This window comes from Hemiscyllium ocellatum, unplaced genomic scaffold (genome assembly GCF_020745735.1).
Source record: "Hemiscyllium ocellatum isolate sHemOce1 unplaced genomic scaffold, sHemOce1.pat.X.cur. scaffold_3469_pat_ctg1, whole genome shotgun sequence".
Classification (NCBI taxonomy): domain Eukaryota; kingdom Metazoa; phylum Chordata; class Chondrichthyes; order Orectolobiformes; family Hemiscylliidae; genus Hemiscyllium; species Hemiscyllium ocellatum.
In genome coordinates, this window is record NW_026868432.1 from 22,501 (window position 1) to 32,500 (window position 10,000).

Genomic DNA, 10,000 nt, shown 5'->3' on the forward strand with positions numbered 1-10,000 from the left:
ACACTTAGAATATTTTTGGAGCAGTACAAATCAGTAACCAGCGACACTTAGAATATTTTTGAAGCTGTACAAATCAGTAACCAGCGACACTTAGAATATTTTTGAAGCAGTACAAATCAGTAACCACTGACACTTAGAATATTTTTGAAGCAGTACAAATCAGTAACCAGCGACACTTAGAATATTTTTGACGCAGTACAAATCAGTAACCAGCGACACTTAGAATATTTTTGAAGCAGTACAAATCAGTAACCAGCGACACTTAGAATATTTTTGGAGCAGTACAAATCAGTAACCACTGACACTTAGAATATTTTTGAAGCAGTACAAATCAGTAACCAGCGACACTTAGAATATTTTTGAAGCAGTACAAATCAGTAACCACTGACACTTAGAATATTTTTGAAGCAGTACAAATCAGTAACCAGCGACACTTAGAATATTTTTGAAGCAGTACAAATCAGTAACCACTGACACTTAGAATATTTTTGAAGCAGTACAAATCAGTAACCGCTGACACTTAGAATATTTTTGAAGCAGTACAAATCAGTAACCAGCGACACTTAGAATATTTTTGAAGCAGTACAAATCAGTAACCACTGACACTTAGAATATTTTTGGAGCATTACAAATCAGTAACCAGCGACACTTAGAATATTTTTGGAGCAGTACAAATCAGTAACCAGCGACACTTAGAATATTTTTGAAGCAGTACAAATCAGTAACCAGCGACACTTAGAATATTTTTGGAGCAGTACAAATCAGTAACCAGCGACACTTAGAATATTTTTGAAGCTGTACAAATCAGTAACCAGCGACACTTAGAATATTTTTGAAGCAGTACAAATCAGTAACCACGACACTTAGAATATTTTTGAAGCAGTACAAATCAGTAACCACTGACACTTAGAATATTTTTGACGCAGTACAAATCAGTAACCAGCGACACTTAGAATATTTTTGAAGCAGTACAAATCAGTAACCAGCGACACTTAGAATATTTTTGGAGCAGTACAAATCAGTAACCAGCGACACTTAGAATATTTTTGAAGCAGTACAAATCAGTAACCACTGACACTTAGAATATTTTTGAAGCAGTACAAATCAGTAACCAGCGACACTTAGAATATTTTTGAAGCAGTACAAATCAGTAACCACTGACACTTAGAATATTTTTGAAGCAGTACAAATCAGTAACCGCTGACACTTAGAATATTTTTGAAGCAGTACAAATCAGTAACCAGCGACACTTAGAATATTTTTGAAGCAGTACAAATCAGTAACCACTGACACTTAGAATATTTTTGGAGCAGTACAAATCAGTAACCAGCGACACTTAGAATATTTTTGGAGCAGTACAAATCAGTAACCAGCGACACTTAGAATATTTTTGAAGCAGTACAAATCAGTAACCAAGTGAATTTTTGAATTGGTTACTGATTTCTCCGTTGAAGTTGGGGCTGCGGTTGGCTTCAGTTAGTGGTCGGGGCTTAATTTTCGCCGAGGGGAGCGTGTCCCGGTAGTGTCTCCGAGGAAGTGGTACCTATTGAAGGGGGTGTTTCTGAATTTGGGCCCTTTTTGAGTGGCATTGCCGGATGGATTTTGTGTTGAAGGCTTCCAAATCGGGTAGCTCAGCCGGATTTGACCCGGCGGTTCTACCGACTGTCACGCCTTCGAGGGGGGACTGTTGTCTAAGTTCAGGCCGAATTTGGTGAATTTCCTAAGTCGGGAAGTGGTCCCAACGGGTTTGGGTGAACCTAACTGCTCATACCAACTTTGAGGCTTTGGGGCAGGGTAGCACAGTCGGATTTGAACCGGCGGTTCTGCCGAATGCCTGGCCTTCGAGGGGGGCCTGCCCTCTGAGTTCAGGCCGAATTTGGTGAATTTCCTATGTCGGGAAGTGGTCCAAACGGGGATGGGAGTGAACCTGACAGCTCATACCGACTTTGGGGCTTCCAAGCCGTAGCTCAGCCGGATTTGATCCGGCGGTTCCGCCGACTGTCACGCCTTCGAGGGGGGACTGTTGTCTAAGTTCAGGCCGAATTTGGTGAATTTCCTAAGTCGGGACGTGGTCCAAACGGGGTTGGGAGTGAACCTAACTGCTCATACCGACTTTGAGGCTTCGGGGCCGGGTAGCACAGTCGTATTTGTCCCGGGGGTTCTGCCGAATGCCTGGCCTTCGAGGGGGGCCTGCCCTCTGTGTTCAGGCCGAATTTGGTGAATTTCCTAAGTCGGGAAGTGGTCCAAATGGTGATGGGTTTGAATCTGACAGCTCATACCGACCTTGAGGCTTCCAAGCCGGATGGCCCGGCCGGATTTGACCCGGCGGTTAGAAAATTTTTCAGTCAGTACAAATCAGTAACCAGCGACACTTAGAATATTTTTCAGCAGTACAAATCAGTAACCAGCGACACAGAGAATATTTGTCAGTCAGTACAAATCAGTAACCAGCGACACTTAGAATATTTTTGAAGCAGTACAAATCAGTAACCAGCGACACTTAGAATATTTTTCAGTCAGTACAAATCAGTAACCAGCGACACTTAGAATATTTTTGAGCAGTACAAATCAGTAACCAGTGACACTTAGAATATTTTCGAAGCAGTACATATCAGTAACCGGCGACACTTAGAATATTTTTGAAGCAGTCGCCTTCGAGGGGGGACTGCCCTCTGAGTTCATGCCGAATTTGGTGAATTTTCTATGTCGGGAAGTGGTCCAAATGGTGATGGGGTTGAATCTGACAGCTCATACCGACCTTGAGGCTTCCAAGCCGGCTGGCCCGGCCGGATTTGACCCGGCGGTTAGAAAATTTTTCAGTCAGTACAAATCAGTAACCAGCGACACTTAGAATATTTTTCAGCAGTACAAATCAGTAACCAGCGACACTTAGAATATTTTTGTAGCAGTACAAATCAGTAACCAGCGACACTTAGAATATTTTTGAAGCAGTACAAATCAGTAACCGCTGACACTTAGAATATTTTTGAAGCAGTACAAATCAGTAACCAGCGACACTTAGAATATTTTTGAAGCAGTACAAATCAGTAACCACGACACTTAGAATATTTTTGAAGCAGTACAAATCAGTAACCGCTGACACTTAGAATATTTTTGAAGCAGTACAAATCAGTAACCAGCGACACTTAGAATATTTTTGGAGCAGTACAAATCAGTAACCACTGACACTTAGAATATTTTTGAAGCAGTACAAATCAGTAACCAGCGACACTTAGAATATTTTTGAAGCAGTACAAATCAGTAACCACTGACACTTAGAATATTTTTGGAGCAGTACAAATCAGTAACCTCTGACACTTAGAATATTTTTGAAGCAGTACAAATCAGTAACCAGCGACACTTAGAATATTTTTGAAGCAGTACAAATCAGTAACCGCTGACACTTAGAATATTTTTGAAGCAGTACAAATCAGTAACCAGCGACACTTAGAATATTTTTGGAGCAGTACAAATCAGTAACCACTGACACTTAGAATATTTTTGAAGCAGTACAAATCAGTAACCAGCGACACTTAGAATATTTTTGAAGCAGTACAAATCAGTAACCACTGACACTTAGAATATTTTTGGAGCAGTACAAATCAGTAACCACTGACACTTAGAATATTTTTGAAGCAGTACAAATCAGTAACCAGCGACACTTAGAATATTTTTGAAGCAGTAGAAGTCAGTAACCAAGTGCATTTTTGAATTGGTTACTGATTTCTCCGTTGAAGTTGGGGCTGCGGTTGGCTTCAGTTAGTGGTGGGGGCTTAATTTTCGCCGAGCGGAGCGTGTCCCGGTAGTGTCTCCGAGGAAGTGGTACCTTTTGAAGGGGGTGTTTCTGAATTTGGGCCCTTTTTGAGTGGCATTGCCGGATGGGTTTTGTGTTGAAGGCTTCCAAATCGGGTAGCTCAGCCGGATTTGACCCGGCGGTTCTAGCGACTGTCACGCCTTCGAGGGGGGACTGTTGTATAAGTTCAGGCCGAATTTGGCGAATTTCCTAAGTCGGGAAATGGCCCAAACTGGGATGGGACTGAACCTGACTGCTCATACCGACTGTGAGGCTTCGGGGCCGGGTAGCTCAGCCGTATTTGATCCGGCGGTTCTGCCGAATTCTACGCCTTCGAGGGGGGACTGCCCTCTGAGTTCAGGCCGAATTTGGTGATTTTCCTAAGTCGGGAAGTGGTCCAAACGGGGATGGGAGTGAACCTGACAGCTCATACCGACTTTGGGGCTTCCAAGCCGGGTAGCTCAACCGGATTTGATCCGGCGGTTCTAGCGACTGCCACGGCTTCGAGGGGGGACTGTTGTCTAAGTTCAGGCCGAATTTGGTGAATTTCCCGAGTCGGGAAGTGGTCCAAACGGGGATGGGAGTGAACCTGACAGCTCTTACCGACATTGAGGCTTCGGGGCCGGGTAGCTCAGTCGGATTTGACCCGGCGATTCTGCCGACTTCCACGCCTTCGAGCGGGGACTCTCCTCTAAGTTCAGGCCGAATTTGGTGAATTTCCTAAGTCGGGAAGTGGTCCAAACGGGGATGGGAGTGAACCTGACAGCTCATACCGACTTTGGGGCTTCCAAGCCGGGTAGCTCAACCGGATTTGATCCGGCGGTTCTGCCGACTGTCACGCCTTCGAGGGGGGACTGTTGTATAAGTTCAGGCCGAATTTGGTGAATTTCCCGAGTCGGGAAGTGGTCCAAACGGGGATGGGAGTGAACCTGACAGCTCTTACCGACTTTGAGGCTTCGGGGCCGGGTAGCTCAGTCGGATTTGACCCGGCGATTCTGCCGACTTCCACGCCTTCGAGCGGGGACTCTCCTCTAAGTTCAGGCCGAATTTGGTGAATTTCCTAAGTCGGGAAGTGGTTCAAACGGGGATGGGAGTGAACCTGACAGCTCATACCGACTTTGGGGCTTCCAAGCCGGGTAGCTCAACCGGATTTGATCCGGCGGTTCTAGCGACTGTCACGGCTTCGAGGGGGGACTGTTGTATAAGTTCAGGCCGAATTTGGTGAATTTCCCGAGTCGGGAAGTGGTCCAAACGGGGATGGGAGTGAACCTGACAGCTCTTACCGACTTTGGGGCTTCCAAGCCGGGTAGCTCAACCGGATTTGATCCGGCGGTTCTGCCGACTGTCACGCCTTCGAGGGGGGACTGTTGTATAAGTTCAGGCCGAATTTGGTGAATTTCCCGAGTCGGGAAGTGGTCCAAACGGGGATGGGAGTGAACCTGACAGCTCTTACCGACTTTGAGGCTTCGGGGCCGGGTAGCTCAGCCGGATTTGATCCGGCGGTTCTGCCGACTGTCACGCCTTCGAGGGGGGACTGTCCTCTGAGTTCAGGCCGAATTTGGTGAATTTCCCGAGTCGGGAAGTGGTCCAAACGGGGATGGGAGTGAACCTGACAGCTCATACCGACTTTGAGGCTTCCAAGCCGGGTAGCTCAGCCGGATTTGACCCGGCGATTCTGCCGACTTCCACGCCTTCGAGGGGGGACTGCCCTCTGAGTTCAGGCCGAATTTGGTGCATTTCCCGAGTCGGGAAGTGGTCTCTGTCACAACGGGGGCAAGTGTCTGAAGAGGTAAAGTGAGTAACCAGCACAGCTTAGGGAAGGGTTCCAAAGTTCTCAACAATGTGAATTCGGTTACCAGGAAAGCTTAGGAAAGTTGCCTGACTGTCCCAAACGAATGAACTGCAAAACTTAGGGAACATGCCCGAAGATGCTTAAAAGTGTGAAATCAGTAAGCAGGAAAGCATAGGAAAGTGCCTGAAAGTGCTAAATGAGTAACATGAAAAACGTAGAAAAATGCCCGAAAATGTTTAAAAGTGTGAACTCAGTAACCAGCAAAACTTAGTAAAACGTTGGAAAAGCAGAAATGAGTAACCAGAAAAACTTAGAAAAATGTTTGAAAATGAGAAATGAGTAACCAGAAAAACTTAGAAAAATGTTTGAAAATGAGAAATGAGTAACCAAGAAAACTTAGAAAAATGCCCAAAAAGAAGAAATCAGTAACCAGAAAAACTTAGAAAAATGTTTGAAAATGAGAAATGAGTAACCAGAAAAACTTAGAAAAATGTTTGAAAATGAGAAATGAGTAACCAAGAAAACTTAGAAAAATGCCCAAAAAGAAGAAATCAGTAACCAGAAAAACTTAGAAAAATGTTTGAAAATGAGAAATGAGTAACCAGAAAAACTTAGAAAAATGTTTGAAAATGAGAAATGAGTAACCAAGAAAACTTAGAAAAATGCCCAAAAAGAAGAAATCAGTAACCAGAAAAACTTAGAAAAATGTTTGAAAATGAGAAATGAGTAACCAGAAAAACTTAGAAAAATGTTTGAAAATGAGAAATGAGTAACCAAGAAAACTTAGAAAAATGCCCAAAAAGAAGAAATCAGTAACCAGAAAAACTTAGAAAAATGTTTGAAAATGAGAAATGAGTAACCAAGAAAACTTAGAAAAATGCCCAAAAAGAAGAAATCAGTAACCAGAAAAACTTAGAAAAATGTTTGAAAATGAGAAATGAGTAACCAGAAAAACTTAGAAAAATGTTTGAAAATGAGAAATGAGTAACCAAGAAAACTTAGAAAAATGCCCAAAAAGAAGAAATCAGTAACCAGAAAAACTTAGAAAAATGTTTGAAAATGAGAAATGAGTAACCAAGAAAACTTAGAAAAATGCCCGAAAAGAAGAAATCAGTAACCAGAAAAACTTAGAAAAATTTTCGGCCAAGTGTGAAAAATATTCTAAGTGTCAGCGGAGGAAAATGCCGAAGCATCGGGAAAGATTCAAAAACTCATGCCGAACATGAGTTCCGAAGTGCCGGAGGAACTGGGCGAATTGAGCCCGGCGGTTGGCCAGATGTCGTTTTGAGTCTGCAGCCCGAAAACTTTAACTTTGTCTGCCGCGGAAGTCTGGACCGGGAAAAATCCAAACGGTTTTGCCGGGTTCGAGTTCCAGAGCGAAGCAGTCGAATTTGAAATTCAGACCCATTCAGTGCCACTTGACATTGTGACACAGTGAGGTTGGCGGGGTACCCGGAGATTTCTGGGAACACGATTTTTAGAACAAAATGGCGGCGCGGGACCACTTTGAAAGGCATCCGAAAAACGGTTCCGCGGGCAGAGCACTTGAATGACAGGCCTGTGTGCATGCCCAAGAGCTCTCGGAAGTCTAATTTTTGACACTTTGTCAAATTTTCGACAGACTTACCCAACTCTTGCTGCCTGTTCTAAGAATCAGTCAGAGGCCTGTGCGGCGGTCTCTTGACACTTTGGAGGGCGGGCAAACCCCACGTTGACTCCGGCCGTCCCTCCAAAAGGCACTTGCTATTGGGGGAAAGGATTGCAAGTAGCCTGGTTCCCGTGGGAGCGGCCAGGAAGGGTGCAGGCTGGCCCTTGCCTGAGCATTCCCAAAACCCTCTTCCGCTGAGAGCAGACCTCGCACGCCGCACTACCGGCTCTGGGAGTGGTTGGCCGCTATTGTACATAGTCCGGTCCTTCCTCTGCCACCCGGCAAGTGCGATGGCTCTGCCGCCCTGCGGTGCTCGTCACCCAGGTTTGGGGAACACGATACTTAGAACATGTTGGCGGCTCGGGACCTGCAGGCGAAAGGGGCCCCGTGGTGCTGAGCACATCGACCTCGGGTCTCAGTGCAAGCCGGAGAGTTCGCGGAAGTCTTAAAAGATTTTGACATCTGCTCAATTCTTTGACAGGCTTGCCTGACTCTTTCCGTCCGTTCTAAGAATCAGTCGGAGGCCGGGGCGGGGACGGTCTCTTGACACACGGAGGGTTGGCTTCCCTCCTCAGGTGTTTGTGTCGAAAATGAAGGCGAGAGATGCAAGCGTCCTGGTTCCCCTGGGTGCTGCCAGCAAGGGTGCAGGCTGACCCTTGCCTGAGCACTCCCAAAAGCCTCTTAAGCTGAGAGCAGGCGCCGCACTACCGGCTCTGGGAGTCGTTGGCCGCTATTGTACATAGTCCGGTCCTTCCTCTGCCACCCGGCAAGTGCGATGGCTCTGCCTCCCTGCGGTGCTCGTCACCCAGGTTTGGGGAACACGATACTTAGAACATGTTGGCGGCTCGGGACCTGCAGGCGAAGGGGGCCCCGTGGTGCTGAGCACATCGACCTCGCGTCTCAGTGCAAGCCGGAGAGTTCGCGGAAGTCTTAACAGGCTTGCCTGACTCTTTCCGTCCGTTCTAAGAATCAGTCGGAGGCCGGGGCGGGGACGGTCTCTTGACACACGGAGGGTTGGCTTCCCTCCTCAGGCGTTTGTGTCGAAAATGAAGGCGAGAGATGCAAGCGTCCTGGTTCCCCTGGGTGCTGCCAGCAAGGGTGCAGGCTGACCCTTGCCTGAGCACTCCCAAAAGCCTCTTAGGCTGAGAGCAGGCGCCGCACTACCGGCTCTGGGAGTCGTTGGCCGCTATTGTACATAGTCCGGTCCTTCCTCTGCCACCCGGCAAGTGCGATGGCTCTGCCTCCCTGCGGTGCCCGTCACCCAGGTTTGGAGAACACGATACTTAGAACATGTTGGCGGCTCGGGACCTGCAGGCGAAAGGGGCCCCGTGGTGCTGAGCACATCGACCTCGCGTCTCAGTGCAAGCCGGAGAGTTCGCGGAAGTCTTTAACAGGCTTGCCTGACTCTTTCCGTCCGTTCTAAGAATCAGTCGGAGGCCGGGGCGGGGACGGTCTCTTGACACACGGAGGGTTGGCTTCCCTCCTCAGGCGTTTGTGTCGAAAATGAAGGCGAGAGATGCAAGCGTCCTGGTTCCCCTGGGTGCTGCCAGCAAGGGTGCAGGCTGACCCTTGCCTGAGCACTCCCAGAAGCCTCTTAGGCTGAGAGCAGACGCCGCACTACCGGCTCTGGGAGTCGTTGGCCGCTATTGTACATAGTCCGGTCCTTCCTCTGCCACCCGGCAAGTGCGATGGCTCTGCCTCCCTGCGGTGCCCGTCACCCAGGTTTGGAGAACACGATACTAAGAACATGTTGGCGGCTCGGGACCTGCAGGCGAAAGGGGCCCCGTGGTGCTTAGCACATCGACCTCGCGTCTCAGTGCAAGCCGGAGAGTTCGCGGAAGTCTAAAGCTTTTGACATTCGCTCAAAGCTTTGACAGGCTTGCCCGACTCTTTCCGTCCGTTCTAAGAATCAGTCAGAGGCTGGTGGGGAGGTCTCTTGACGCAAGGGGAGGGGTGGCGTCCCTCCTCAGGCGCTTGTGTCGAAAATGAAGGCGAGAGATGCAAGCGTCCTGGTTCCCCTGGGTGCTGCCAGCAAGGGTGCAGGCTGACCCTTGCCTGAGCACTCCCAGAAGCCTCTTAGGCTGAGAGCAGACGCCGCACAACCGGCTCTGGGAGTCGTTGGCCGCTATTGTACATAGTCCGGTCCTTCCTCTGCCACCCGGCAAGTGCGATGGCTCTGCCTCCCTGCGGTGCCCGTCACCCAGGATTGGAGAACACGATACTAAGAACATGTTGGCGGCTCGGGACCTGCAGGCGAAAGGGGCCCCGTGGTGCTTAGCACATCGACCTCGCGTCTCAGTGCAAGCCGGAGAGTTCGCGGAAGTCTAAAGCTTTTGACATTCGCTCAAAGCTTTGACAGGCTTGCCCGACTCTTTCCGTCCGTTCTAAGAATCAGTCAGAGGCCGGTGGGGAGGTCTCTTGACGCAAAGGGGAGGGGTGGCGTCCCTCCTCAGGCGCTTGTGTCGAAAAATGAAGGCGAGAGACGCGAGCGGCCTGGTTGCTTTGGGTGCTGCCAGGAAGGATGTGGTCTGACCCTTGCCTGAGCACATCCAAAAGCATGTGATGTTGAGAGCAGACCTCGAGCCCCGCACAACCGGCTCTGGGAGTCGTTGGCCGCTATTGTACATAGTCCGGTCCTTCCTCTGCCACCCGGCAAGTGCGATGGCTCTGTCGCCCTGTGGTGCCCGTCACCCAGGTTTGGGGAACACGATACTAAGAACATGTTGGCGGCTCGGGACCTGCAGGCGAAAGGGGCCCCGTGGTGCTG